The 23954-nt window shown below is 41.9% G+C and overlaps 1 protein-coding gene across 10 annotated transcripts in view; it reads right to left on the bottom strand.

Annotated features, from left to right (window-relative positions):
- The window catches only part of Ppp6r2 (protein phosphatase 6 regulatory subunit 2), a 93862-nt gene extending 70218 nt beyond the window's left edge, over window positions 1–23644 (bottom strand). For 9 of the 10 annotated variants that reach the window (XM_038342690.2, XM_038342691.2, XM_038342688.2 and 6 more), the window contains exons 1-2: window positions 23427–23644; window positions 392–521 (exon numbers count right to left, since the gene is read on the bottom strand). The gene's annotated coding sequence lies outside the window, so the exon portion shown is untranslated. Of the gene's footprint in view, window positions 1–391; window positions 522–929; window positions 1087–23426 lie in introns of all 10 variants that reach the window. The other variant, XM_038342689.2, reaches the window with a different exon arrangement.
- Window positions 23645–23954: the final 310 nt, after the last annotated feature.

Here is a 23954-nt window from a genome sequence, read left to right as displayed (position 1 = left end):
ACTAATGCTTTCTTCAATACAAAGCAAAAGAAAGTTGTCATAATGCTCATGTCCCGTCTTCTCTTTTGCCCTTTGGTGTGCTATTTGAACTTCTAGTACAGCAAAATGCTAGCAAGAAATTATATCAACCAGCATTCAGGGCACAAGGGAGAAGAATCATAAGTTTGAGAACAGTTTTGATTACACAGTGAGATCCTGTCAGAGAAAAAGAGAATTCTAACATCAAGTTGTATTATAATAGAAAGACTTTCAATGGACCAGTGAGAACCCACCTCAAAAAACAGAAACAAAGGTTTCATTATCATCCAACCTTTGAACATCCTTCTATACAATGTTACTGAGTAAACTGTACAATAAAGCAGAATTGACCTGGAAAGAAAGATCAGCTTACCTTCTATTGCTGTGCCTGGTTTAAATCTTGTATTCAGGCAAAATAAAAAGCATTTAGGTTTTTTTCTTTTGTATATATGCAACTTTAAAAAAGATTTTTTTCATTCAGGGAAGAGTTTTGGTTGGTTTACCTGAAAAATAAGAGAAAAATATTTAGGAGAGATGGCTCAGAGATTAAGAGCACTGGCTGCTCTTCCAGAGGACCTGAGTTCAATTCCCAGCAACCACATGGTGGCTCACAACCATCTGTAATGAGATCTGGTGTCTTCTTCTGGAATGCAGGCACACATACAGGCAGAACAGTATATACATAATAAATAAATCTTTTTAAAAAAAAAGAGAAAAATATTTAGTTTTCCTTTATAACCTAATTTTCTTAGTTTCTTTTCCTGTTGTTGTGATAACATACAAAAGTCACGTAAGGAAGGCTTATTTTAGCTCATAGCTCAAGGTACATCATGGAAGAGAAATCAGCGCAGCAGGAGCTTGAAGCAGTCAGTCACGTTACATCCATAGTCAAAGAAAAGAACAACAAATACCTGTACTCAGCCCACTGCCTCCTCCCATACAGTCGAAGACCACTGCCCACAGAACTGTGTCATCCACGGTGGGCAGGTCTTCCCATCTCAATTACTGCATCAAGGTAATCTTCTGCAGAAATGCACTAGAAGTCCATTTCCCAAGTAACGCCAGATCCTGTCAAGTTGACGATTAACATCATACTAACAAAAAATGTTGAAGGTTGGTGGTGGCTTGCGCCTTTAATCCCAGCACATGGGAGGCAGAGATAGGTGGATCTCTGTGAGTTCAAGGCCAGTCTGGTCTACAGCATTAGTTCCAGGACAGCAAAAAAAAAAAAAAAAAAGTCAGCCAAAATACAAGGGGAAAAAAAAATAAAAAAATCAAGAACTGATTGTCATATTGATTGAACTGTGATGCACCTAGGAGAGCAATAAAGTACCTCTGGGTGTATCTGAGGGCATTTTGAAAGATGATTAATTAAGATGGGAAGAACTGCCTTGAATACACGTATAGTTGACACCATCTCATAGGCTGAGGTCCTGGACAGAATAAAAGAGAGAAACTGACTAAGCAGTCATACTTGCCTTGTCTTTCTATTTCTCTCCCTCCTTGCCCTCATTCTTTAAAAAAAAAAAAGTTTGTAAGTCCTTTATTTATTTTTAGATTTATTTATTTATTATCTATACAGTGTTCTGTCTGTCTGTATGCTTGCAGGCCAGAAGTGGGCACCAGATCTTATTACAGATGGCTGTGAGCCACCATGTGGTTACTGGGAACTGAACTCAGGACCTCTGGAATAGAAGTCAGTGCTAACCTCTGAGCCATCTCTCCAGCCCCTTGCCCTCATTCTTTTCAGTCCTTTTTGGCTCCCATGACGTAAGCTGTTCTGCTCTACCATGATATATAGACTATGATATGATAGACTATGAGAGACTAACACCACTCAAACTAGGAGACTACATAAATCTCTTAAGTTGTTTATATGAGTACTTTGTCACAAAAATGTAAAACAACATTAAAAATTCGTACCAGAAGAGGCTAGCTAGAATTATGGCTCAGCTGTTGTGAGCACTAGATGTTCTTCCAGAGGATCTGCGTTCAATTCCCAGCACCCACATGATTCTCAACAACCATAGCTCCAGTTCTGGGGAATTTGTTACCCTTTTCTGGCCTCCAGTTACCCAAAAAAGAACATGGTATATAGATATATACATGCAAGCAAAATACTCATTTTTTTAAAAAATGGTATGGGGTACTGAAGTAGGTATTTTGTTATTGTTGTTTTTAGAGAACATTAACTAAGAGCTATTAAGATCTGCCCTGGGCAGTGATGGTGCACGCAGAGGCAGACAGATCTGTTTGAAGACAGATGAGTTTGAAGCCAGTCTGTTCTATAATGTAAGTTCCAGGACAGCCAGGATTATACAGAGAAACCTTATCTGGAAAAAAAAATAAAGAAAGAGAAAGAGAGAGAGAGAGAGAGAGAGAGAGAGAGAGAGAGAGAGAGAGAGAGAGAGAGCGCAAAAAAGAAAGCAAAAAAGAAGAAAAGAAGGAAGGAAGGAAGGAGTGAGTAAGCAGCACCACTTTTTGATCTAGAAATCCAAATGGAATAAAAGGAGAAAATGGAAGAAGCCACCTAGTACAAGCATTTTCTCCCTGTTTTCTTATAAGCATAATATAAGCTATACTGTTCCACCATACCCTCCCTGACAAGATAGAAAATTTAGAAACTGTGAGCCAAAACTCATCTTTCCAGCCTTGTTCTGCTCAGCTATCTGGTCATGATGACATAAAACTGATACATTATCTTTAGTTGGTATCCAAATCATCAGAACATTTCATAATTAAGGAACTAAAAAACTCTTGTTGCTTATTCTAAAAAATAAAAAAAGCACTAATAATATAATCTATTCATATCTGACTACCTGGCTCGGTGGTCAGAATGCCACACCAAACAATCCAAGAACAATGGGCGCTGTGAACATGATTATAGTGCCACCCACTCAGGAGGCTGAAGAAAGGGGATCTCTTGAGGCCAAGGAGTTCAAGGTCAGCCTGGGCAATACAGCAAGACATTTTTTGTTTCCTTTTTATCTAGAGACATTCATATTAAGTGAACTAAGTGTCAGTCTAAGGAAGTCAAATGGTGCATGCTTTCTTTCATTTATGGCTCCTACACTTTATAGATATGTCATTTATGTACTGATGACAAGAAAGTAGATGCAAATTTGTCTTAGGGAACAAATGGGAGTGAGAAAAGAAAAGGGAGAGAGCAGTAAGGTATAGAGAGAATGTGCTCAAATATTATATACTCACATGAAAATGGCTTTTGGTAACCCTGTATAATTTAAAAAACAAAAAGGGGCCAGGTGGTGGTGGCGCACGCCTTTAATCCCAGCACTTGGGAGGCAGAGGCAGGCGAATCTCTGTGAGTTCGAGACCAGCCTGGTCTACAGGAGCTAGCTCCAGGACAGAGGAAAGGCTCTAAAGCTGCAGAGAAACCCTGTCTTGGGAAAAAAAAAAAAAAAGAACCTAAGGACATGAGAAGGTTTTTTGAAGTTGCCAGTTCTCTAACAGTAGACTGCTAATATTAACAAATGCACACTCCTGGTGTGGTGGTTTGAATGAGAATGGTCCCCATAGGCTCAAATATTTGCATGCTTCATTTCCATTCTTCTCCAGTAAGTGAACTACTTGCAAGGATTAGGTGTGGCCTTGTTGGACTAGTTGTGCCACTGGGGGTGGGCTTTGAGTGATCTCTCTTTCTCTCTTTCTCCCTCCCTCGCTCCCTCCCTCTCTTTCTTTCTTTCAGCTTTTTCCAAGACAGGGACTCACTATAGAGCTCTGGCTGTCCTGAAACTCACTAGATGAACCAGGCTGGTCTCAAACTCACAGAGATCTGCCCACGTCTGTCTCCTAAGTGCTGGAATTAAAGGCAGGTTTCAATAGCCCACAGCAAGCCCAGTGACCTTGTCTCTCTATCTGAAGCCTGCAAATCAAGGATGCAAAGCTCAACTACTTCTCTAGCATCATGTTCCCTGCCATGATGATAATGGACAAATCCTCTGAAATTAAATTCTTATAAGAGTTACTTTGGCCATGGTATCTCCTCACAGCAAAAGAACACTAAGATACCTGATCACAAACTGACTGATAAACCCTCCCAACTTCTAGAAGAAAAGCACTATAAATTGTGCTCTTTAATCACCATTTTCAAATATAACAACAGACATTCCACAGAGAAATGACTAACTCCAAGGACTGGAGCAAAAATAAATATAAATTACATGTATAGTAATAAAATACAAGCAGCTAGGAAAATTGGCACACACCTGTAATGCTACCACTCAGAAGGCATCGCTCTATGAGTTCAAGGGCAGCCTGGTCTACTTACTGAGTTCTAGGCCAGCTAGAGCTATACAGGAGATCCTGTCTCTGTAAGAGCCAGCCATGATAAGCTAAATAGAAACAGACCACCCAAAGAAAGTTCTTCCAACCATTATTGAGTCTCAGCACTTTACCCTGAAGCAATCAATACCAGGTTGCAAGAACCACAAGCTGAGATTACAACAAGCCGAGCACCACCCAAGAACAGGCCATCCAAAGGAAATGCCTAATGTTCCAACTGTAGTAGATAGGATCACCTGCCAGCACTCTCACCAGGACACGGCTGGACAAATGTCAGCCAATCAGGGGTCTTGAACCTTAGAACCCCCTCACCCCACCTCTACTACTATAAAAACCTAACTCTGAGCTCAGGGCTCTCCAGTTATTGTAATACATTGGACATGCCAAGAGACCGAGTTTGCAAACTTGCATAAAATAAAGGCTCTTTGCTTTTACATACAGGATTTGGCCTCCTTGTTGGTTTTTGGGGGACTTCACAGATCTGGACATAATAGTCTCAAAAAAATTTAAAAAAAGAAAAAAGAAAGAAAAGAAAAGAGAAACGTTTTTCTGGAATTGAAAACAAGATATAAGCAAAATATTTCCATAGAAGATAAGGTCATTTTCCTTTTTTCTTGCAAAATTCAAGATTTTCCTTACTGTCTAATTCATATAACTATATACAGGATACAAAAGTAGAAGAGGAACTATGTAGGGAAAGGAAGAAGTCAAACTTGTAAGTTTTCTCATACAGAATATAAATATTTATATATCTAATTCATACATATATACACATAAAGATGTGAGCAAAAGGAGGAACCATATGAGGGGAAAGAGGGATCAGCAGGAGGAAGGACATGGGAAGGTGATAGCATATGAATATAAAAAAGTACAATAAGCAGTGATGGCAGTGCACGCCTTTAATCCCAGCACTTGAGAAGCAGAGACAGGCGGATTTCTGTGAGTTTGAGGCCAGCCTGGTCTACAGAGTGAGTTCCAGGACAGGCTCCAACGCTACAGAGAAATCTTGTCCCCAAAACAAACAAACAAACAAAAAGTACAATAATATATACATATGAGAATATCATAATGAAATCCATTGTTTCGTGTGTCAAAAACTAATATTTAAAAAGTGGAAAGATACTGTCTTGTTAAAAAAGAAAGAAGAAAGGAAGGAAGGAAGCAAGGAAGGAAAGAAGGAAGGAAGGAACGAAGGAAGGAAGGAAGGAACGAAGGAAGGAAGGGAAAAGAAGAAACTGGAAGACAAAATAGACAGAAAGTAGAAACAACCCAAGTGTCCATCAACAGATGAATGAATAAATACAGTAAGACACAGGCAGCTGAGGATTGTAGGTCAGTGGTAATGTGTATGCTTAACATACATACATTGAATTCAATCCCCAACACCAAATAAAATGGTTATAATAATGAAATATTACTCAATATCAAAAAGGAATTCAGTGGCAGAAGGATCTCTGTGAGTTCAAGGCCAGTCTGGTCAACAGAGTGTTCCAAGAAAGCCAGTAATACACAGAGAAACTTTGTCTCAAAAACAAAACAACACACACACACACACACACAAAACCACAAAAAAACAAATACTACACAACTCCATTAATATGAGGAAATTAAAATACTTTCAAAGACAGAAAATTCAACAGTAGTTGCTAAGGGGCTGTGGTACAAAGTTTCAATCTGACAAGATGGGGCAGGGTTGTATTTCCAAGATGAAGTGGTTGCCTTGCACATGCTAGATCCTGGGTTCATCCCTAACAGAGCAGAAGCTTCAGGAATGTTTCTGGAATAAGCACTCCAACACCAATTAGAGTAGACAGGAAATGTATTCACCAGATAGTTCCTGAAAGGCCTAGGTTTTGAGTCCAGTTTGCAGACTCATTTTATACTCAAAAACCACAAGGTGGGGCGAGTGAGCAAGATTGGTCAGGTTGTTACTGAGCTATTTCTCCAGGTCATTCTGTTCTAGGTACCAAGTGAAGTCATGCTTGGCAAAAGGCAGTAAAATCACTAAATAAATTAGTGTGCAATAATTGGTCTTTCCTACATTATTCTATTCAAGGGGGTAAAGAATTGAGAAAAAGTTCTGTAAAAATAATTTTTTTAAGTTCTGGGGTTGAATAGTGAAGATATACAGTATGGGTTGCTACAGTGGTAGATTTCAAATTACATACATTTTATCACAACTGACTTAAAGTTAGTTGGACTTGGGAGGCTGAACCAGGAGAGTCACTAATTCATCACTAACCTAACTTGACCAAACCCTCTCTTTTAAAAAATTCACTTAGCTCCAGGCGGTAGTGGTACACACCTTTAATCCCAATACTTGGCGGGGCAAAGGCAGGTGGATTTCAGTGAGTTTGAGGCTAGCTTAGACTACAAAGTGAGTTTCAGGACAGCCAAGACTGTTACACAGAGAAACCCTGCCTTTAAAAAAATCATTTAGCTATGCATGATGACTCACACCTTTAATTTCAGAACTCAGGAGGCTGGAGCAGGTGAATCTGAGTACTTCAAAGCAGCCAGGTCTACAAAGTGAGTTCCAGGTCAGCAGAGTCACACAAAGAAACCCTGTCTCAGAGAGTGGGGGAGAAAGGCCCTGACCAAATCTAGTAGCCTTTGTGTAATTTAGCCAATATGGTGGGCACATCTTTAATCACAGAGCTCGGGAGGCAGAAGCAGGTATGAATCTCTATGAGTTCGGGGTCAGTCTGGTCTACAGAGGGAGTTCCAGAATAGCCAGAGCTAAACTAAGAAACCCTGTCTCAAAAAAAACAAAAAGACAAAAACAGATAATTAATATAAACAAATTAGAACAACTAATGTACAGAAGGCCTTTAAATATACACTTTTACTTTTTATTTTCTTAGCTTAAAATATAACTAAGAATAGCTACAGAATTTAAATATAGTAGGGTCAGCTCTCAGTGGGTAAAAGGTATTTAGTGTGCAAGCCTGGCAATCTGAGTTCAATCCCCAGAACCCACATAAAGGTAGATGGTCAAAGGCTGGGCATGGTACACATCTTTAGTCCAGCACTTAGGAGCAGAAGGCAGGGGTGGGGATGAGGATCTCTGTGAATTTTTGGCCAGCCTGGTCTACAGAATGATTTCCAGGCCATCCAGGGATACATGGTAAGCCCTTCTTAAAATTAAAAAAAGGAAAAAAAAGTATGTGGAAAATGTGGAAAGAACCAACTCCAAAAAGTTGTCTATGTGTATGAATGACATGCATGACCCCCCTCAAACATATAATGTACAAACATACAACAAACAAAAATTTTAAGAGATTTTATTTTACTTTGTTTTGTTTAATTATTTATTGCGGTAGGGTCTCTTTATATAGTACTGATTATCCTGGAACTCACAGAGAACTGCCTAACTCTGCTTCCCAAGTGTTGGTTTAAAAGCATATGCCTGGCCCAAGATTTTATTTTATTTTTAATTACATGTATGTGTGTGTATCACATGAATGAAGGTACCCACAGAAACTTCCAGTCCCCTTGGAGCTAGAATTCTAGGTGGTTGAGCTGCCACTTACCAGGGTCCTCAGAATTCAAGTCAGGTCCTCTGCAAGAGCAGTGCATGCTTTTAACTTCAGTCATCTCTCTAGCCCCATAGCACCGGGGTTTTTTTTTTTTTGTGTGTGTGTGTGTGTGTATGTGTTTGTTTGTTTGTTTTTAAGAATTTGAATGAGGGAACTAAAGAAATAGCTCAGCAGTTAAGAGCATTGACTGCTCCTCCAGAAGACCCTCATTCAATTCCCAGTACCCATGACAACTCACAACCATCTGTAACTCCAATCCCAGGGCCTCCAAGGGCAGTGCATCCGCATGTTACACAAACATGCATGCAGACAAAACACTCATGCACATAAAAACTTTTTTTTTAACTAAAAAAGAAAGCGATGTCATACCTTTAATCCCAGCACTTAGGAGCAGAGGCAGGCAGATTGCTGTAGGTTAGAAGCCAACCTGACCTATATGAGTTCCAGGACAGTCAGGGCTACAAAGAGAGACCCTGTCTCCAGACAACAAAAAAACAAATCAAAAAATTTGTTTTTTAAAAGAATTTTCTATGGTTTCTATGAAACAGAGCTAAGGAAAGGGGAGGATCACAACTCTAATTTTAAAATTCTAACTTAAAAAAGGATTTTAAAATTAGAAGCCTTGTGTTTTTTGTTCTTGCCAGGCAGTGGTGGTGGCACATGCCTTTAATCCCAGCACTTGGGAAGCAGAGGCAGACGATCACCTGGTCTATAGAGCAAGTTCCAGGACAGCCAGGGCTGTTATACAGAGAAACTCTGTCTCAAAAACAAACAAAAGACATGTTCTCACTGCCAGGTGTAAACGTGAATTTTTTTTGAGGGGGGGTGTACACAGGGTTTCTCTGTGTAGCCCTGGCTGGCCTTGAATTTAGAGATCCACCTGCCTATACCTCCACAATGTTGGGATTAAAGGTGTGTGCCATTGTCAACTGGCATAGCACATGCTTTTAATCCCAGTAATTTGAGAGATAGAGGTAGGTGCTCTCTAGTTCAAGGCCAACCTAGTGTCCTAGGGTACAAAGTGAATCTAGAACAGCCATAGCTATATGGGGAGATCTAGTCTCAAAAATAAATTAAATTAAATTAGAAGTGTGTGTGTGCGTGTATGTGTGTGAAAGAGACAGAGAGTTAGAGAGATGCCTCAGCCATTAAGAGCACATACTGCTCTTGCAGAAGACCCAAAGTTAGTCGCCAGCATCCACACTGAGTGACAAAGAGTGACTACAGCCACTTGAAAGTCCAACTCCAGAGGATCTGATGCCTCTGGCCTCTAAGAACACCTGCACTCAAGTACACAGACATACATAAACACATACTTAAAAATAAAATTAAAATCTAGCCAGGTATGATAGTGTACACCTTTAATCCCAACACTTGAGAAGCAGAGGAAGATAAATCTCTAGTTCCAGGCTAGCCAGGACTACAAAGTGAGACCCTCTCCAAAAATAAATAGTTAATTAAGTTAAAATTTAAAATCTTTAAAAAAATATATATGGCAAACGGCCTGATGAACAAATTTGCTTGAGTACTGAACCAGGAGCAAGGAAAGCACAGTCTCGACTAACTCCAGACACAAAAAAAAAAAAAAAAAGAAAGAAAAAACGGGAATACTGGCTTTAATCAGAAGTGACCATCCTAAAACTCTAGACCTCTGTAATGAAAACCTTTCTTACTGTGGCAATAAAATAGTGCCGGCCACTCAATTGTTGATTCTCCTGTCACATCCTAAAACAAGGATTGCAACTCAGAGCCCTTTAGCACAGGGCAGTTTAGGGGACGGAAGAAGCCCTGAGATGTTCTGATGAGGGGACTGTTTGACATAAGCCTGCCATGTTAAGGACCAAGGCCTATGAGCCACAGGAAATTGGAAAAGCCTTTTCTCTGGGTCAGGCTCAGAGTAGCTTCCCTCTTCCCTAGTGTTTACAGCCTAAAGTCTCAGGTATCTCTATCTCCTGCAGATACCTCCTGCAGAACTGGTACTCCCTGTGCTGTACAAAATAAACATGCTGAACTTCCCCAATGTGTCAGTTGGTGCAACTTCACCAGAGTGCACATAACCCACCTGGCCCCGATATCTGTCCTTTCTTTATTCCCCCACTGCCCCTACTCAGGCTTTTTAGAGCCAAGACACCCTGGAAGAGGAAGAACAAGTAAAAGAGGAAGGAAGGAAGCTGGATGGAACAGACAGAAAGGATAAAGGCTACTGAACAGTACAGATGGGATGCTTACCACAGAAACACCAGGGAGATGACAGTCAACAGAGATATAAAGATTTTTCTTTTTTACTCTCCCAAGATTTTGTTTATTTTTGGTTTTGAGACAAGGTCTCACTATGTAGCCCTGGCTGGCCTGGAACTTAGAGAGCTGCCTGCCTCTACTTTCTGATTAAAGGTGTGTGCTACCGTGCCCAACATAATCTCCAAATCTTCTACTTGTTGTTGTTTGTTTGTTTGAAATAGAGTCTAGAACTGTAACACAGGCTCAGTCTAAACTCTACATCTACTGGGATTACAAGTATGAGTCACCACCACCACATCTGGCCCAAAATCTTCAAATGTTAATGACTACTTTACTTTTTAACACTGCCCAGGCCAATTGAAGCCAACAGAAGCTCTGAGGCCAGCAGGTTTTCCTGCCCACCCTTTCAATCCCAGCCAATTAGACTCTGAGTCCTCCATTGACTGACAGCTCAATTTGTGATGCAAAACACAGGCTGGGGCATTAAAACGGCATTTATTTCTCATAATTCAAGAGTCTAGCAGAAGTCAAAATCAAAGTGCTATCTGGTTTTCTTCCTAGCACAAACAGTTGCCATTTTAGCTAATCCAAATTTGAGATCCTTACCCTCATATCTTCATCTATCTCAATCCCCCCCACGCCCCGCTTTGGTTTTTTTTTTAGACAGGGTTTCTCTGTGTAGTCACAGCTGTCCAAGAACTCACATAGATTGTATTGTAGACCAGGCTGGCCTCAAACTCATAGAGATCCACCTGCCTCTGCCTCCTGAGTGCTGGGATTAAAGATATGTACCTCCACCACCCAGCTCCTTAATCATTTCTTAAAGGCCCACTTCCAAATATGACTAGATTGGGGGTTAAGGCTTGAATATATAATGGAAGAGCACACAATCCAATCCAAAGCACCTTGCCTACCTTTGTGTTCCCATCCCACCAAGGTGACAATGTTAAGACTTACAGGTACAGGAGCTGGAGAGATGGCTCAGTGGTTTAGAGCACAGACTGCTCTTCCAGAGGACCTGGGTTCATTCCCAGCACTCACATAGAAAACAAACAAAGAAGACTTGCAGGTACAGCATCTACCTTGCAACTACTCTACAGTGAGGCCTAAGCACCTGGCAATTGGATCCAATTGTTTGTGGTTGCAAGCTCTTGGGTAGTCCAGCACAGTAGTTCAGCAAAGATGGGTAACATCAACACAAATTCCTACTAAACATCAAGGACTTGGCCAGGCTCTTTATATCTCTTGTTTTTCTCAGGAACATCCTCCTATGCGTTAGATACGATGAAGACACAGTGAAAAGTAAAAACTACTATTAACTGTTGCAGCTCGTCCAGTTAAGGATAGAGCTGGCCAAAGTTGTGAAGACACTGCTGTTCAGTGACTTGGCCCATCATGAACCAAATAATGACGCCCAGCCAGAGAACTAGAAGCAAACAGGCCACAACATAACAGTATGCTCCCTGGTTACAAAGACCACACATACACATAAAGGCCAGTTTCTGTCACTGATCAACTTTATCATTTTTGGAAAATGCCTCATGCATGTGTAATAGGAAAAAACATGGCTCCAGAAAAGAGTACCACTGCCTAAAACAGTGCAAATACCAGACACCTCCAAGGAACTTAGAAAATGAATCAACTACAGAAAACCAAAGGTGCATCAAATTACCCTACTCATAAGAAAAAGTACCCACACTATGCTTGTTCTCAATACAGTAGTGCTAAGAAATCAGAATGGGAGCCCTTGGCTAAGGATTGGCAGGATAGTGCACACTGTGGCTGAGATTCTTAAGGAAAAACAGCTAGAGGCAAATTTGATAAAAAAGCATTACCAAGGCCAGAGAGATATCTCAATGGTTAAGGGCACGTACTGCTTTTGCAGAGGACCTGAGTTCAGTTTCCGAACCCCAAAGGGAGGCTCACAACCTCCTATAACTCTAGCTCCAGTGAAACCTGATACCTCTGGCCTCCAAAGGCACCTGCACTCACATACAAAGACACACAGACACAAACACACACATGCAAGTGTGCACGCACATGCACACACACAGATTAACAAACATATACACCTAATTAAAAATAACAATAACAATAGCCAGGTGTGGTGAAACATGCCTTTAATCCCAAATACTCTAGAGGCAAAGTCTGGCTGATCTCTTTGAGTTCTGGGCCATCATGGTCTACATAGTGAGTTCTAGGCCAGCTAAGGTTCAGCAGTGAGACTTTGTCAAAAATAATAACAATAATATACCCAGCAGTGGTGGTACTACATGCCTTTAATTCCAGCACTTGGGAGGCAGAGGCAGGGAACCTTTGAGTTTGAGGCCAGCCTGGTCTACAGAGTGAGTTCTAGAATAGCCAGAGCTATACAGAAATACTGCCTCAAAACTAATAAATAAATAAATAAATAAATAAATAAATAAATAAATAAATTTACTAAACAGGCATAAGAAAACACTAAAAGGCACCAAAAAGGAAACTGGGGAATGAGCAAAGCTGAAGTACAAACAGGAAGTACAAAAGAACTAAAAGCCGGGCTGGAGAGATGGCTCAGCAGTTAAGAGCATTGCCTGCTCTTCCAAAGGTCCTGAGTTCAATTCCCAGCAACCACATGGTGCCCCCTTCTGGCCTGCAGACATACACACAGACAGAATATTGTATACATAATAAATGAATGAATGAATGAATGAATGAATATTTTTTTAAAAAGAACTAAAAGCCAAGGAACTCCAACTTTAGGATTATTCCAGTCACAATTAAGAGAAGTAATCTCGGGAACTGAAGACACAACCCAGCAGTTAAGAGCACTGGCTGCTCTTCCAGAGGACCAGAGTTCAATTCCCCAAAACTCCAGTTGCAGGGGATCTGATACCTTCACACCAATGAACATAGAATAAAGTTAACTAAATTATTAAAGAGAGAGAGAGAAGTAATTGCTAGCACTACATGGACCTTGCAATGTGTGGGCACTGCAAAGGCCCAGTTGCTCAAAGCTCAGAACAACTCAGTGCTTTAGGTTGTCTACTGTAACATCCATGCACAGGCAAAAAGCAGAAGCCCACCTTGGTCATTTCTTTCTTATACTAAATGTACTAGAATATGGTTACCTTCTTGAGAGAACATGCCATCAGCCAATCCTTAGGTTCTCCAAGTCCTCAATTCTGTGTTATGAGCTTTAATATAGGAATTAGATGATGACAATATATATCTCACAAGGTAATCTGAAGCCAGGTGTGATTACTCATGCAAGCCCAAAATCCCAGCACTCAAGAGGCTGAATCGGGAGCTTTGCCACAATTTTAAAACCAACCAGAGGGGGCTGGAGAGATGGCTCAGAGGTTAAGAGCATTGCCTGCTCTTCCAAAGGTCCTGAGTTCAACTCCCAGCAACCACATGGTGGCTCACAACCATCTGTAATGGGGTCTGGTGCCCTCTTCTGGCCTCGAGAAATACACACAGACAGAATATTGTACACATAATAAATAAGTATTTAAAAAAAATAAAACCAACCAGAGCTATATATTGAGTTTCAGGCCAGCCTTGGTCGAGAGTAAAACCGTGTTTGAAGAAATAAAAACTAATAATATCCACCAAAACAAAATATAATTTATATAAAGTGCCCAACACATGCATGGTGTAGTTGTTCTTGTTTTACTCTTTGGGGGCCCACCACCCAGCTCCCAAATAAATACACTGAGAACTTATTCTTACTTATGAATGCCCAGACTTAGCTTACTTGTTTATAGCCAACTTTTCTAACTTAAATTATTCCATTTCTCTTTAACTATATTTTGCCTCTGGGCTTTTTACCTCTCTTTATTCTGTATATCTTTCTTTCCTTCTTACTTAGTGGCTGCCCATTTCTCTTTCCTGCCTATTGGCTGGTCAGCTCTTTATTAAATCAATCAGGTGTTTTAGGCAAGCAAAGTAACACAGCTTCACAGAGTTAAACAAATACAACATAAGTCGGGCAGTGGTGGTGCACGCCTTTAATCCCAGCACTTGAGAGGCAGAGGCAGGTGGATCTCTGTGAGTTCGAGGCCAACCTGGTCTACAAAAGCTAGTTCCAGGACAGGCTCCAAAGCTACATGGAAACCCTGTCTCAAAAAAACAAAAACAAAAAATTTATATATATGTATATATATACATATATATGTGTATATATATACACACACACACACACACACACACACACACACATATATATACTGTCCGCAGAAGCCAGTAAAGGGCATCCGACCCCCTAGAACTGGAGTTGTTAGCCACTATGTGAGTGCTGGGAACCAAACCCCAGCTTTCTACAAGAGTAGTCAGAGCTCTTAACAGCTGAGCCATCTCCCCAGCCCCCAAAAGTAATATAAATAATACCTTTTGTTATTTTTTTTAATCTAAGACAAGGCCTCACAATATAGCCCTGCTGGCCTGTACTCTCTATGTAGGCCAGGATAGCCTTAAACTTCCAAATGCTGGGATTAAGTCTGTGCCACTACACCCGGTTTTTGGTTTTTTTTTCTTTTTAAAACAGAGTCTCATTTAGCAGAGTCTGATCTCAAACTTCAGATTCTCTTGTCTCAATTTCAACTAGGATTAAAGGTGTATACCACTACACTCATCCATTTTATAGCTTTTAAATATATCAACCTACAGGACAAAAGGATAAATATACCTAAATACAGTTAAACTAAAGGGGGAGAAAATATCTTAAGTGCAGCAAAAAAAATTGATTAGATGAACAATAATAACTGACATCATAAGTAGGGGCTAAAAATAAATAAGTTCTTTGAAGTTCTGAAAGACAAAAGGTTGTCAAACAAGAATTCTACATCCAGCAAAGACTCTTTCAAAGAAGAAGGGTAGGGTCAAAAATATATATCTGTTGATAGAATGTCTGCCAAGCATAAATGAAACCCTAGGCGTGCATTAATCCCAGCACACAGAAGGTAACAGCAGAAGGATCAAAGCTCAAGGTCATTCTCTGCTATTCAGACAAGCGTGAGGTCAGCCTGGGTTTACATGATACCATGCCAATAAATAAATAAATAAATAAATAAACAAACACACACACACACACACATATATGCATAAATCACAGTATTCGCAGGGCTGAGGCAGGAGGATCCTAAAACCAACCTGAGCAAAGCCTCACCTCAAAAATAAATCAGGAGCTGGACACCTATGGCTTGCACCTCTGCATGCCAGAGGCTCAGAAGCATCCTTGTGATTTCAATTTCAGGCCAGCCAGGGCTATAGAATGAGACTGTCTCCAAAACCAAACCAAAACCAAACCAAACCAAACCAAAGACTGGCTGAGAATATATAGATCAATGGAAGAGCACCTGCCTAGCATACAGAAGTTCCTAGGTTCGATTTCCAAAACTCCCAAAGCCGGGCGGTGGTGGCGCACGCCTTTAATCCCAGCACCCGGGAGGCAGAGGCAGGCGGATCTCTGTGAGTTCGAGGCCAGCCTGGTCTACAAGAGCTAGTTCCAGGACAGGCACCAAAAGCCACAGAGAAACCCTGTCTCGAAAAACCAAAAAAAAAAAAAAAAAAAAAAAAAAACAAAAACCAAAACTCCCAAAAATGATTATGCAGATATTTATATGGGGTTTTGCCTAGAGTGATGGCTCAATTCTTTTAGTCCCAGTACTTGGAAGGCTGAGATAAGAGAATCATTTAGTTCAATGCCAGTCTGAACTACAAAGTGACACCCTGTTTAAAAAAAAAAAAAAAAAAAAACCATAGAGGAGGTGGTGGTGCATGACTTTAATCTCAGCACTTGGAAGGCAGAGGCAGGCGGATCTCTGTGAGTTCAAGGCCAGCCTGATCTACAGATCTATAGATAGAGTTCCAAAACAAGCAGGGCTACACAGAGAAACCCTGTCTTGGAAAAAACAAAAATTACAAGACAGCACTGCTAAGCATATACAAGGTTTGATCCTAGCACAGAAAGGAAGAAAAGGAAACAGGGAGAGTAGGGAGATAAAAAGAAAATGAGGGAAGAGAAAAAAGAAGACATATGGAAAACTGGGCATTTATAAATATCCCTTCATAAATTTGCAAAGATCCTCAATAAAACACTAGCAAACCAAATCATACACACAAAAAGAACGTACATCATGCCAAAGATAATTTATTCCAAGAATGCAGTTATTTTTAATATCTGAAAAATCAATCAATATAGCATACCACAAATCAAAGAAAATCAAATAACCATCTAAGTGGATGGAGAAAAAAAGCATTTGACCAAATCCAACACTCTTTCATTATAAAAACATTCCAGGGGCCAGTGCAATCACTTGCTGCACGAGGCAGATAACCTCCATCTTGGGAACCCACTTAAAAGTGGAAGGAGAGAACTGACTTCACCAAGTTGTCCTCGACTCCCACATACACACCATGGCATGCACATATTAACATATTATACTCACAAAATAATAACAAATGATAATTTTTAATTCCACAAAATTGAAACAAAGGCAACTTTCTCAACCATTGAAGGCCCATTCTTATCAGTTTTATTTAACACTGTTTGGGGATTTCTATTCAATGCAATTAAGAAAAGTAAAACAGGGAATACCAATTGGGAAGGAAAAGTAAAACTATCTTTATTTGCAGATATAATAATGTAAGTAGAAAATCCAAAGGGCTATACTATGAGAACTAATAAGTTACACAATGTTGCAGAATATGTTACCATTATACATAACCCAAATATGTTTGTACAACAACAAATAATTAAAAACAATATAAAAACATTTACGATACTATCAAAAGACAAAACAGCTCAGAATAATTCAAATGAAAATGAACCTTTACAGTGAAAACATAAAATATTGCAAAGAAAAAATACTAAATAAATGGAGAAATAAAATTAAACGCATAGATAAAAAGATTCAGTAATTCAACTCTGAATTTGAGCTATAGATTATAGCACCAATCAAACTCACAGCAAAAATAATAACATAAATCTGAGAGCTTATTCTAAAACTAGCAAGACAAGCTAGGGTAGAAAGGGTTTTTTCGGGTTTGTATTTTTACACAGAGTCTTGTATATATATATATAACCCAGGGTGGTCTCACAGTTCTCCTGTCTCAGATCACTGAAATTCCAGGGGTGTGTCATTCCCTGCAAGCATATACTTTATAATTCCATTTAAAGTCTAAGGAGCTAGGAAACTAATCTATAGCGACAGAAATAAGAACATCAATTACTTGAAGATTGAAGGGATGGTTTTAAGGATTGGAAAGGAACACAAGAAAAATTCCAGGGTGATAGAAATGTTCTATAATTGATGTGAGAGATGTCCACACTAAGTTTTTGTTTGTTTTTGAGACAGGATCTCATTGTGTAAACCTGGCTGGCCTAGAAGTCATTATATAGATTAGGCTGACCTCAAACTCAGAGAGATCTGTCTGCTTCTGACTCCAGAGTTCTGGGATTAAAGATATGAGCCACCTTGACTATCAACACTAATAATGTTCATACTTGTTAACACTCATTAAATTCATATAGGTAAGATTTCCCTGGGTATGAAATATCCCTCAATAATTTTAAATGCAATATTGTAAGCAAAATAAAAACAAGACTAAACAGCTAAAAGAATGAAGGCTGCTTGCTATATATAGATACAGCTTGCTATATATAGATAATTTCCAAAATAATTGGAAAAGAAAAGTCAGGCAGAGGTGGCACATACCTTTAGTCCCAGCACTTAGGAGGCAGAGACAGGAGGATCTCTGTGAGTTCAAGGCCAGTCTGGTCTACAAAGCTAGTTCCAGGACAGCTAGGGCTACACAGAGAAACCTTGTCTCGAAAAACTAAAATAAATAAATAAATAGAAATTCAAATTAAGGCTGGAGAGATGGTTCAGCAGTTAAAAGGACTGTTTTTTGTTTTTTGTTTTTTGTTTTTTTTTTCAGAAGACCCAGGTTCAATTCCCAGCACCAAAATGGCAGCTCACAATTCTTTTACCCCAGTTCCAGGGGATACATAACCCTCACACAGATATGCAGGCAAAATACTGATGCACATAAAATTAAAAATAAATAATTATTTAAAATTTTTAAATTAAAAAAAATTTAAAAAAAAAAGAAAAAACAAGACACAGGGAGCCAACAAGATAGCTTAGGATCTGAGTTTGACTCCAGAAACCCACATGATGAAAAGAACCAACTCCAGCAACTTGTCCTTTGACCTCCACACAAATAAGTAAATGTAAATAATAAGATAAAGGACAATGTGTGAAGTATCCTTTTGTTTTGTTTTTCAAGACAGGGTTTCCTTTCCCTGTCCCCCAGACTGGGTTTCTCTGTAGCTTTGGAGCCTGTCCTGGAACTAGCTCTTACAGACCAGGCTGGCATTGAACTCACAGAGATCAGCCTGCCTCTGCCTGTTGGGATTAAAAGGCGTGCGCCAGCACCGCCCGGCTTTGGGCTTTGAGGTTTCAAAACCCCAAAGCATCCTCAGTTAGCTCTCTCTACCTTATGCTCACATACCTATATGACACCAGCTCTCAGCTACTCCTCCAGTGCCATGTTTGCCTACCTGCTGCCATGTTCCATGCCATGGCAGACATGGACCCTAATCTACTGCAACTGGGAGTCCCAAATTAAATGTTTCCTTTATAAATTAGTCATGGTGTTTTGTCACAGCAACAGAAAGTAACTGTCTTTAGTAAAGGTTTAAATTGCTGTGAAAAGACACCATGACCACAGCAGCTCTTCTATGATCATGAATGGGAGCATGGCAGCATGCAGGCAGACGTGGTGCTGGAGCTGAGAGTTCTACATTTTGACTCAGAGGCAACAGGAAGTCTACTGACACACTGGGCAGTATTCTAAGCATAGGAAACCTCAAAGTCTGCCCCCACAATCACATACTTCCTCCAACAAGACCATACCCACGGGCTGGAGAGATGGCTCAGAGGTTAAGAACACTGCCCGCTCTTCCTGAGGTCCTGAGTTCAATTCCCAGCAACCACATGGTGGCTCACAACCATCTGTAATGAGATCTGGTGCCCTCTTCCAGTTAGTAGGCATATATGCAGACAGAACACTGTATACATAATAAATTTTAAAAAAGACCATACCCACTCTATGAAAGCCACACCTCCTAAGAGTGCCACTCCCTATGAGATTATAGGATCATAGGGGCTAAGTCAATTACAAACTACCACAGTAACTAAGGCTGACTCAATGTAACTCAGGGCTATCCTGGAACTTGCTATCTAGACCAGGCTCCTTGAACTCTCAGATCTACCTACCTCTACCTCTGGGTGCTGGGACAGTGTCACACCGTATTATGCAACTCATTTCTATAAAATGTACATCTCTTTCTATCAAACATTATTTATGTACCAAATTATCTGTTTTTTTAGGATTTATTATATATATACAGTGTTCTGCCTGCATGTATGCCTGTAAATCAGAAGAGGGAACTAGATCTCATTACAGATGGTTGTGAGCCACCATGTGGTTGCTGGGAATTGAACTCAGGACCTCTGGAACCTTTGGAAGAGCAGCCAGTGCTCTTAAACTCTGAGCCATCTTTCCAGTCCCCGAATTATCTGTTAATAAACACACACACACACACACACACACACACACATACACACACACACACACACACACACACACACACACACACACACACACACACAGCCTTGAGAGAGGATACCACACCCTGAGAGGTCGTATTATCCATTCGTATGAGCTGCCTAGGATGAAACAGTGAAAGGCACAGCTCTGGGGTTTGGGCTGAACCTGCACTCTCTGGTTTATTTGTTTTGACCTCAGATACGTTACTTACTTTGTGTCTCAGTACTCTCATGTGATTACTTTGTACGTGATATGAATCTGCATGTATGGGAGTGTGCAGAGGCCAGAAGAGAATATTAGGTGTCTTCTATCATTCTCCTTTTTTTTTTTTAGATAGGGTATCTCACTGAACCAGAAGCTTATCACTGGATTTTATTTTTAAATGTGTAGCCCAGGCTGGCCATAAACTTATGATCCTCCTGTCTCTGCCTCCTTCAGCAAATCCTACCGGCATGACACCACAACTGGCCTATCAATGGATTTTGGGTTCAGGTTCTGATGAAGCTGGCTGGTCACAGGACCCCTGGGATCCACCTACCTCCAACCTGCACCCTTTGGTTTACAGGAACACAAAGCTAAGCTCAGCTTTTATGTGGATGCTGGGGATCTGAACTAGGGTCCTCATCTTAACAACAGTGTTCTTACTCACTGGCCATCGCTATAGCCCTCATCTATTGACAGGAATAGTAAAAGTTAACTACTGACCAGAGATGGTAGCATATGCCTGTAATCCCAGTACAGGAGGGTGAAGCCAGAGGATCAGAAATTCAAGGCCAGCCTGGACTATATGAAATCCTTCTTTTAAAAAAAAAAAGGGGGGGGGGACTGAGATATGGCTCAGTTGGCAGAATGCTTGACAGCATACATGAAGCCTTGGGTTAATCCCAAGCACTATATGAATTAGCCAAGGTGGTACAGCCTGCAATCCTAGCACTTGGGAAGTAGAGGAAGGGGAACAGAAGTTTAAGGTCACCCTCAATCTACACAGCAACATCTGAGGTCACACCGAGCAAAATTAGATCCTGTCTTTAAAAAAAAAAAATTAAAAAAGAAAGAAAGAAAAGAGCTGAAAAAAGAACAATTACTGTAAAGATTAAATGAGAGGATATGAATAACATACTTTAAAAAGTGTCTGGACCTGCCAAGCATAGTAGAACATAACTGCAATTGGTCATCATTGTTATTAGTTTAAACACTGTAAACATTACCCTTTGTGTAGAGAGAGAGAGAAGGGATGCAAAGCCAAACTGCCTACAGTACAAAACCTGATGCTCTTGCCTCAGTCTCTTTATCTCTGAAGCAGGGAAATTATAGCCCCTATAGTCTATGGTTACCCTGAGGACTAGATGAAAAATTCCCATATGAATTAAATGTTGAGCTAGGCATGGTGGTGTATGCCTTTAATCCTAGCACTTGGGAGGCAGAAGTAAGTACATCTCTGCTAGTTCTATTTCTATATAGCAAGTTCCAGAACAGCTGAGGCTATACAGAAAAACCTTGTCTCAAAAAAAAAAAAATTAAATGTGATAGAACAGTATAAATACCCAAACATTATGCTGTATGCTCTAAGTAAATGGTTATTTCCAAAGTTTTAAACACTATCTCCCTGCTCAAAATTGTATGTTCTCCTTTGGGCTCCAAATTTTTCCATAAGATATGTTCTTCCTGGACTTCTTAGATGTCTCTCACTACTTTCAGCCAAAGCCTTGCCTTCTCTAACATCTACCACTACCTCAACCCAGCTTCCCCATTTAATTAAACAATGCCACTGCCCAACCATTTGTTCAATCAAGAAGCCTTGAAGTCACTCTGAGCCCTCCCATTCCCTCACACTTATCAATTGTTATGTGCCAACAGCTCTACTTCCAAAATACCGCTCTAAGTCAACTGCTGAGGTTTAAACCACAACACTCCACTCCCTACTCATGTGACAAAATTCATAAAACCTCAAGACCCAGCACTACACCAGTGTCCGTAAGGCTGACCAGAAGACCAGCTTTCTAAACCAAGCGCCTCCTTAACCCAGACACATCAGTATTATCTAGTTCCTGCAAGAGATCTGGGCCTTTCCCATCTGGGCTCTCTCACCCAGGAAGGCTCTGCTCTGTCCTGCCCTCCCACTCCACCTCTTCATTATGGTTAGCTTCTTTTTTTTCTTAAAGTTATGAACACTGACTGGTGTTTTAACTGCATGTATGTCTGTGTGAAGGTGTTGGATCCCCTGGAACTGAAGTTATAGACAGTTGTGAGCTGCCATGTGGGAGCTGGGAATTGAACCTGGGTCCTTTGGAAGAGCAGTCAGTGCTCTTAACCCCTGAACCATCTCTCCAGCTCCTAGGTCTTCAAGATCTTAGATTACATGAGAATTAGAGATGTCAATGGGAAGACCCAGAAAGGAAAAGACATCAAGAGATTAACAGACTTGGTGGAAAAAAAAAAAACTTAATCCCAGGCAGAGGCAGGTAAATCTCTGTGAGTTTGAGGCCAGCCTGGTCTACATAGCCAAGGGTATATAGCAAGACCTTGTTTCAAATAAAACAGAGAAAGAGGAAACAACTTGAACAGATAAGAATGGGCAATGAAGCCAGTGGTGGCACACACCTTTAATCCCAGCCCTTGGGAGGCAGAGGCAGGCGGATTTCTGAGTTCGAGGCCAGCCTGATCTATCGAGCAAGTTCTAGGGCAGCCAGGGCTACACAGAGAAACCCTGACTCGGGAAAAAGAAAAAAAGAAAAAGGGGAGTGGGGATGAAATATTAAGAAGCCATCAGCATTGTCAAGTAGGACATAGTTGACCATGAGTCAAAGTCCAAGAGTCTGAAAGATGGCCTGGACAAGGTGGATGAGAATGGAGACAAACTGAGGGGAGGGACTACGGAGCAAGGCGAGAACTAGAGAAAGTGACAGAGGTGAATGGAAAGAGATCAGTAATAAATTGGAATCAGTCCTTAACCGGGTTGTCAGCCACTAGGATCCTAAGTAGCGAGCGGGTAAAGAGGTTCCCTAATGGAAGGAGCTTAGAGAAGAGTATGGGAGAAGGAAGAGGTGATGGGAGGAGATGGGGAAAGTGACAGAATGGCAGTGGGTGACAACTGGGGAACGACTGGAAGAAGAGTGAGACGGAAATAGGTGACGAAAACAAAGTCAGGGCTTGGCGGTGGGCACTGTCGGGGAGGAGACTGGCAGCGGGGGTGGGGGGACACTGGTGGAAAGGTCACTAGCGGCAGGCCAATGAGAAGGAAGGAGTCTAAATGAGAGGGAACACTGACGACTCCCCCCACCCTATGTCCAAGCTCAGTCACACCTTTACAGGCGTCAACAGAGGGGAGGGGCCTTGACAGGGACGAGGGGGACAGCTGGGAGGTGGACGAGGAGGCCCCTGACAGGCTAAGACCGGTTCTGAAAGTGGGGAAACTGGCCGACCACTGACAGGCACTAGAGAGTACAGGAAGGGTTAGCTGAGGGAATAGGGAGGGAGGGAGGAATGAATGAATGAATGAATGACGGGAGTGGAGAGTGCTGGCTGACTGGCTGACAAGCGACCAGACTGGCGGAGGCGCTGACCCCCCCCCCACCCCGACGAAGCGCAGGGTGACAAAGGCGCCGATCCACTGACTGGGCGCCGACTGCAGGTGCTGAGTGACAGCAGGACGCGGACTGACGGAGGAGGGGGAGGGGTCCCCTCCTCTCCCCGGGCCCGAGGAAGCAGCGGGCGCGCGGCCGCACTCACCTGCCCCGCAGCCTGGGGGTCGCGGCGGCTCCTCCAAGGCCCGATGGAGGCAGGCCAGGACGCTCGCAGAGGTGAAGTGCGGACGGCCTGGAGAGGGCCGCACGCACATGGGCCCGGCCCCGCGGCGCGGCGCCTTCGGACTCGGGCGCAGCCGGCGGGAGGCTCGGGACCCGCTCGGGACCGGCTCGGGGCCGCGGGCGAGATCGCTCCAAAATGGCGGCGGCGAGAGCGCGCGCGCTCCGGGGACCCGCTTCCGCGCAGGGCTGCGCGCGCGGACGGGGTCGGGGCGCGGGCGCGAGCGCGCCCCGGGGACGGGGCCATCGGGGGCGGGGCCGAGTCACGGCTCGCGGCTGGGGTCTGGCCGAAGGCTCTGGAACGTCGCGGCCTCTGGGGCTATCTGTCTTGAAAATGTCTCCACGATCGAGCTGGCTGTGCTAAGTTCCCTGGGCATCTTCAGTCACCCAAGAGCAGCGGCGCGCTGTGGCCTGCTCGGGTGGGTGCGCGGGTCTCCTCTCCGCCCTGTTTCTG

Source organism: Arvicola amphibius, chromosome 9 (genome assembly GCF_903992535.2).
Source record: "Arvicola amphibius chromosome 9, mArvAmp1.2, whole genome shotgun sequence".
NCBI lineage: Eukaryota > Metazoa > Chordata > Mammalia > Rodentia > Cricetidae > Arvicola > Arvicola amphibius.
This window is presented reverse-complemented; position numbering and strand designations above follow the sequence as displayed.